Source organism: Phoxinus phoxinus (genome assembly GCF_949152265.1).
Source record: "Phoxinus phoxinus genome assembly, chromosome: 13".
NCBI lineage: Eukaryota > Metazoa > Chordata > Actinopteri > Cypriniformes > Leuciscidae > Phoxinus > Phoxinus phoxinus.
The window spans coordinates 27,459,769-27,467,967 of record NC_136888.1 but is presented as its reverse complement, the minus strand read 5'-3'; the positions used below and the strand labels follow the sequence as shown (position 1 = coordinate 27,467,967).

At 39.2% G+C, this 8,199-nt stretch overlaps 1 long non-coding RNA gene across 1 annotated transcript; it reads left to right on the top strand.

Moving 5' to 3' along the window:
• The first annotated feature begins 5,920 nt into the window (after positions 1-5,920).
• Positions 5,921-7,854, top strand: LOC307009334. Its single transcript, XR_013799993.1, has 3 exons — positions 5,921-6,321; positions 6,479-6,575; positions 6,835-7,854. It is a non-coding gene; the product is annotated as an uncharacterized lncRNA (long non-coding RNA).
• The last annotated feature ends 345 nt before the right edge of the window (positions 7,855-8,199 follow it).

The following is an 8,199-nucleotide window of genomic DNA, read 5'->3' as shown; positions in this document are numbered from 1 at the left end:
CGACCAGGGCACCGGGGTCACCAGATGTTAGGGTTTCCCCACCTATAAAAACTTGAGTGAATGTTACATCACCTAATTAATATTCATAGGTCACGCTGATAAGGTTTCTAATGTCTCTCTCCCACTTTTTCAGATCACTCCTACGCCCCTGACCACTAATGCCTGATTCTTCTTATATGGTTAGACTCATTTCTTCTGAGCAGTGTGCTTTAGATATGGTCAACTGAGCACCTTTTCCATTCCAGACAACTGACCTGGATTTAGTCATACACACTCTGAATATGCTTCGGTTATGAACTGCGAGCGCAGAGAGTCTTCCCTCGACTCAGAGGCTCATGTGACATTCGCTTTGATCAGCTCCGAGGTTCAACAGAGCGTTTCCTTCACCTTTTACCCTGCCTGCACCCACGCTCGGTAAAGGCCTGTCTCTGAGCTGTATTAATGGGAGGAAATTAAGGTTTTGTGAACCCTGACTTTGTCTGGGGTTGCCAGGAAAGTCTATTCATTAACATACTAGAGTCCGAGAGTTTTGTTCAAACTGCTTTTTTAAATACAATCGTCTGTGGATCCTTGTGTCTGGGCTCCAATGTATAGCCACAATCGTATGGACTTCATAACTACTGCTGTCGTAGAGGTAGTGGGATAAGGAAATTGGATTGTATGCTTTATAGTTTAAAACCTCAAACTCTATAGAACAGGTTTTGAGGATTTGAGTGACAGGTTCAGTCTTGTGATGTCTCACTAGCGCACATCATGCCGAGCTATATCAGTTTCCGCCAGTATCCTGTGACGTTTATTGCCTGAAATGGAGTTTATTAATCTGGCAGCTGATAACATTATTATTGGGCCGAATGCTTTTTTTCATTATTTTAGAATGAATTATTCCTTTCAAAATGTACATCGGCATTTAATCCCACAAGCCAGACTCACATTATTGAGTGACTTCCATAAGCAGTCCATCCCAAAGTGTGATTTATTATTTCCTGTGAGAACTACAAAGGTGGAGATGCAACAGTTTTGTGCCTTTCAAGGCAGTTTGATGCATAAGTCATTTACTCCGGAATCACGTAGTGCAGTCCCTGTCATGCAGAAAGCAAATCCCAGTTTTCACAGGGTGATCAGTCAAATAATAAAGAATTAGAGAAAGAAAGAAAAAAAAACACTCTAAATATGTAATTAGACTTCTAGCTCTTTATTCATTACTGCCATGCAGAGTTAATTGGTTCAATAAGTTTTTGAATGTTGCATGCAAAGCATGTCAGATATTCAGGTAATCTTCAGCATAGATCTCTGGAAGGAGTGACCCGTGCAACGAAATGGGATTAGTAGGTGATTTGCCCCAGAGAAATCCATACCATAATTTAACCTCTGCTCTCCTGCGCCGATCCCAGATAGCTATGGGTAAATTCTCCAAATTTGCACCAGACGGTTTGAGAAGGCACAGTATTTGTTTTTCATTCCTTAGTTTCATCATTCGCTAGTTCATCTTTGAAGAACAAAGCATGTGTAGCCTGAAAATGATTAGCTTGTTTTAAAACAGTACTTTAAAATAACACAGTGTCCTCGTACTTGGTTCTCTGTCTAGCGGTTTTGAAAAAAAAAGTGTTTACTGGCATTAAATGGATATTTGACCCCAAAAAATGAAAAATCTGTCTTTATTTACTCACCCTCATGTCATTCCAAACCTTTATGTACAAAGCAACACATTTTGAGAAATGTCTCAAATAGAAGTCAATGGGGTCCAATATTACTGCTATGTTATGAAATGGAGGACAGAGGAAAGAAAGTCACAAGGGTGAGTAAACAATGACAGAATTGTTGGGTGAACCGTGCCTTTAAGCAAAACCGCACAACTATTGAACATTGTCAAATTCTAGCAACCCTTGCATCGTGTCGGTTCGGAGCACCAGGCCATGAGTCTCCATTATTTAATCTCCACAAGGATGCACATGATAATTAAACCACAGGGGCAGGGGAAGGGGCAGGAAGTCCACATCAGCCTTGAGTAATGCCCCGCTCCTCCCCCTCGGAGCCCACCTCAGGCTGTGGGAATTTCCTTTTGTCACACTCTGCTTGCCAGGTAAACAAGGCTGAATAAGAAGAGCAGGAAACCGGCTAAAGGAGGGGCAAATAAAGCACTGGGGAAGTGAATAGATTTCACACTCACCAGGCTAATACGGTACTCTTCTAACGAGTCACAGCTCTGCCCCAGGAACCAGCTCGGGATCACTATGGATCAATGGGCTGGGAATTTATGGGAATACAAGTGCTCTAGGTTTGAAATGATGCTTGATGCAAATCATAACAGTGGCAGGGAGTCGTTCTTCTGCTACGGACACACGATGATCTACTACTGTAGTCCTGAGAAGATGTCACGGATATAACGACTGACCTTGGAGCAAAACAACAGTAAAGAAGACGAGCCTGCTACAATTCTTTAGGAGAAATAAGAATTGACACAAATGTGGCCTTTTCTGACACAAAGTTAAAATTAAATATTGACTTTCATAAACATCCTTAAAATAACAAACTGATTTTCCCCTTGTTTTAATACTAACCGAACTACTAAAGTATTGTATATTATTTCAATGATTATGTTTTATTACTTGTATATATTAGTTTAATTAGATACATTTAGCCTATATGTGTTTTAGTTTACCAAACAGAAATCTCATTGAATTTAGTTATATTTAAAATAAATAAAAGGCTATTAGAAAATGTTATTATTTATCTATATATTAAAAAACTATTTAACTAACTTTAGTTAGTTAACTAACTCCCTGCTAACTTTCCCTGCTACGTTACGAACCACCGCCAGCATTTTTGATACATTTTTCACAAAGGTTTCATGGCCCTTAGAATATTTTGTTGTATTATTTGAACATTTAATATGTCAACAGAATGAACAGACCCTCTGCTTTTAACAACAAAAAAAAAAAACATTATTCTAGCTTCATGCATTCCTTTTTTATCAACACTTAAATATAAAAAAATATAAAAAAAACTTTAAATTACAAAAAAGCTACATTTTAAGCAAAAGGCTGAGAAAATCGAGTTTTTGTAAAATACTACGTATGGATCAGATTCATAACTATGACCAAAACATAGATGGAGTAGATTGCCATCATCACCCCCAAAACTTCACAGTCCTAGCTTGTCCTGGGTCGAGGACATTTCATTCGGTATCAGGCTTTGGTTTAATATTGATGATGGCATTATTTTAACATATACATCTGCTTATATATGATACCGTTTGTTTCTGCTTGTTTTTCGCCCGTGTTTTGATCAGAAGATTTAGTATTCTTTCAGAAGAAGTGTCATAGCGCCCCCTACTGTATATCAGTGAAAACACGGAAAGCCAGAAATTTCCGTCAATGGCGGGGAAAGAGTTAAGATTCACTGATATATGTTGTTTTAATCATGGTAAGATGTTTTTACTGGTGAGCAATATATAAACACACACACACACACACACACACACACACACACACACACACACACACACACACACACACATATTTGGGGAAGGCTTTGGTATCTTGGAAAATCTGTGTTGCGCAAATATTCTTGACAATATCTGGAAAATGCATATCCCGAAGCTTGTAAGACAATTAAGACAGAGCAGTCAATAGACTTCACTTCTCTCATTGATATTCTGCCAAGAGAAAAATAAAAGGCAAATGAAACCCATTGCAGAAATGCTGCAGCACTCCATTCACAATACTGTAAAACACGGATGAATGGAGAACCGCGACAGAGCCGAGGAGTAAAGAGAGAGCAAACTAAATTTATGTCCTGTTGACAGCATGCAGGTGTGTGCCAAAGCAGAAAATCTATGGGGATTGATCGGAGTAGGTGGAAGTTGTGGGTTTTGCTCTGTTCAGCTTTCCACTTGCATTTACTGCCTCTGTTACTGCAGCATCAGAAGGACCTTGATCACGGTTACAACTCTGTTAATTAAGGTGCCTGATGATCAGGCCTGTACTGGTGTGACCTTATAGCCCGAAGGCTCTCGTTTCCCTTAGTCTGGATCTTGGGAATGGCTATTAGATATTGGATGGAGCTGCAGAGCTTTTGTTTGTTGAAGCTCAGAGGTGATCTACTGAGGCTGTCCACTGTTGTGTTGACCCATTCTTGTGTGATGACTAACCATTGATCGCTGTTCCTGGATAGCATTATCTGTTTTAAGCCCCACATGTCATTAACACCCACCGTGACATTTGTTATGTATTGATCGATTGATTTATTGACTGAAGATAATACAGATTATGACAAACCATGGGAAAGAGGCCAGAAAGCAAACATCCACTGAGTAAATATTCAGCTAACTAGAAGAACAATATAAGAATTGTAAGGCTACTAACCTAATTACATTAACTATGATATTAGCGCAGATATTTATGCCCGTCCTGTAACAAACTATGTTTTTCAACAAGTAGTGTAGTGTGAAAGCTTTTGTGTGTTTGATTCATGTATAATAAAAAAACAAATATATATGTATAGGCTACACAATGGAAACCCATTTAAAGTTAATAAAAAAATTATCATATACATCCACTTCTTGAAACTGAAACTGAAAATTCAAGTTGAGTATTGCATTGTGAGATACGGTATCTCATATAGTGAGCTCTGGAATTAAATGTTTGCACATAAGCCATTCAAGTATTCCATGCATACAAAACATTTGCATACTGTGCATACTATACATACTGCATACTGCAAAAATAGTAAGAGTGGGAGTATGCCATTCCAAACATACCGACTGATTGATGATGACTGAGTCATCGCTTAACCGTGTTGCAGAAATGCCTGCTTGTCAAATTATGTCTGGTTTTATAGATAAATCAATGTTTTTATGGTTCTGTTTTGTAATAGACTACTATTTTTTAATCTCATAGTAAACTAGCAAAAATGTTGTCTCTTTAAGTAGTTTTGTAAGTAGCTTGTCTTGTACCTAAAGAGGTTACTTAAAGCTACATTGTGTAAGATTTTCTCCCATCTAGCGGTGAAATTGTATATGACTACCGACTGAATATTACTTTCTAGCCCCTTCCATTCCGAGGGCGTTTTAACTCCTATGGTGGCGTATTTTTTCAAATCTGCCGGCAGTCACGGATCTCTCTTGGCGCGTGCCAGTGTAAACAGGCGCATGTAGGCAGTTATAGTATTGTAAAAGGCAGAATGCACAACTGCTGCTAGCAAAGACATCACAGTCAGTAACGCTTGTAATTCGTTATCTATGTTGCAGTCACTAACGTTACGTAGTCCAGGCTGTTTTTGTATGTTTTCTTCCGGGGACGGGTCATGTGATGGGTGGCTGACGAATCAGGGAAGGATACGCCATGACTGATGACACCCAATCATAGAGCCGAGCGTGAGCCTCTGCGTCATCGTTTTGACCCGTCTTCACTAAAACGCCCTCCGGAGATGCAAAACGGGGTCGGCAGCGTTTCTAAACTTCTCCGTTTTAGGTCTTCGTTTTTGCCGTTATAGTCTTGACGGGAGGTGCAAACTAAGCAAAATGTCTCTGTTTCTAAATGAAAATGCAGTAGTGTGGATGGGGCCTGAATTTCCAGGTATGTCCCTCTTTGCCTAATCTATTTTCAAGATGGAGGCGCAACATGGCTTCCGCCATTTGAGCGACTCGCTCGTATGTATTATAAATGGCAGATTCTACGCTTACGAGAATACTTGATTAGTTGGTAGAAGTAATTATACTTTAATGAGCATATTTTTGGCTAAGAATCAACTTTAAATAAAACTTGGCTACTACCTATACCCTAAAGTAAAAGGGATGTTGTATTTATTTATTTGTTTTAATTGGTGTTACTTTTCTCTAAAAAGTATTTCCTATAGAAAATAGAGAACAAAGCTGTTGTCCTCCCTTTTGCCAAATAAGTAGGACAACTTCAACACCCATAATGCACTGGGCATCTTGCCACCCAAGACCACACCCACCAGTCTGCTATGGATGCGCTTACCAGAGTCAAATGCCATCTTGCTTTAGCAGGAATACTTTTTAGCAAACTTGTAGTCTTAATTGTGTCAATTGTGTTCCCGGGTGAGAGAATTCAAAGTGGGAGTGAGTTTCTTTCAGTTTCCAGTGAAGAATCCAGAGTATTGTAGTCAGTGGCTCAAGGCTGCAAAGGCTGTATATATGGAGAGTAGGCCGCGAAGAAAAATCAGAAAATCCTCTGTGTTTGTAGTCAACAAACTGGATGACCACGAACACTGTCTTTCATGCCAAACGGAGGGGAAAACTGGAATGAAACGGCCTTTTTCATGAAAGCCCTTGCGGACAAATAAACGTAAATTTCTCAGGTAACATGAAGAACGAGTAAACATTACATATACTGCCAACATTAATACAAAGCTGGTTGGAAATTTTTTTGGTCACACCAGGTCTTACCCACTAGTATATATTGTAGTTTAAAGGAATGCCTCTGCTGGCCCTTCATTGCCTGTTTGCTTTCCACAGATTCCTCCTCATGCTGTGTCATCGGAATGGTGCGAGTTGCTGGTATGCAGAGGGAAACTGTGGTATTCCCCTCACTCAGCAAACCAGAGATGGGCAGGTGAGTCAAACCATAAAGACAGCCTTGTGCAAGTCTTAACCGAGACTGACGCGGATCTTCTCATAGCTGTTCTATTTTGTCATGAAGCCTTGACCCATAAAACGAATAGATGCAGTTTTCTTTGAATATGCAGTATAACGGTTCGTATGCTGGGTTATTACTAGATTTATGGCTGTTCATTTTAAAACGTGAAAGCCCCCACCTTTCTTTTGCTGTTTTAAAGACATTATTTATTTGGTTCTTACTGTTTTATTTTTAGGCAAAGGTTCACATGTCTATAAAAGCTTAAGCCTCTGAGGGGCCTCTCGCTGGTTCCTGGGTAATGTCCCAGCAGGTTGTTATCCAAAAAGTGTAGCAACATGCAGTCTGGAACACTAACTGCGTAAAGGTTTGTGCTGAAAGAGAGAAAGTGAAAAAACAGACACATATTCAAGCATGCCTGGAGCGGTGGGTTGCCAGTATATGTGTCATCATTTAAATTAAACTAAGTCATATATTAATCTAGTGCATTTGGAAGCTGTATCCCATGCCATGACACACAGAATACAAATGCACACTAATGCACAATCACACAATCTCATGGATGTAGAACTGTGCTTTTGCTTGGGTTTTTTGTTTTGTTTTGTTTGTACTTTTTGTGTTGTTGTTTTTTTGTTCTACAGTATATATTTTTTTATCATTGCTATCAGTATATTATTTAATCAGAACTATTAAACTTTAAAATAGCTCAGTGTTGATGTAATGTATACATCTGATGGCATTAGATGAAAGATGCTAATATACGTTAGCATTGCATAATGAGTGGATTTAAGCAAGCCTTGTCTTGTATTGTTTTGCTTTGTCTTGTGTTTTGCTTTGATTAGCCTACTTTGTTTTGTTTACTGTATTATATACAGTACCTCAGTTCTGAGGCATTTCGATATAATGTACATCTAATGGCATTGGATGACAGATGCAAATATACACTTAGCGTAGCATGAAGAGTTGCATTCAAGCATCCGTGCATTACGAAAAAGGAAAATGTACAGTGTTTTACAAACTTGAGAGCATTTGCTTTTGATTGATGTAGTACTTTATTTATTTACAAGTACTTCATGAAACGTTAGACGTCACAACAAATATGTATGTCAATGACACTTGATGACACTGCTGCTTATGCTTATTAGGATGACTTGCTTCCTCGTTTACTGAACTGTAGGAAGTGATATGAATGATATAAAGCTGGATCTCAACCTTTTTGACTTCCAAATAATAATACAAATCTTGTTTAGCTCATGTTAAAGGAACACTCCGACTTTTTGGGACTTTAGCCTATTCACCGTATCCCCCAGAGTTAGATAAGTCCATACATACCTTTTTCATCTCCGTGCGTGCTATAAGTCTGAGAGTGTACAAAAAACAAAGTCACATGAGACACAGACATATTTTAACCGTATAAATACTGGGAACTATATTCTCTGAAGGCGAAGCACTGCTACTTGGGCGGAGTGATAACCGCAGCACCTGAGACGCGCCGTGGTGAGGAGCAGAGAGTTCGTTCAGAGCGCGTCTCAGGTGCTGCGGTTATCACTCCGCCCAAGTAGCAGTGCTTCGCCTTCAGAGAATATAGTTCCCAGTATTTATA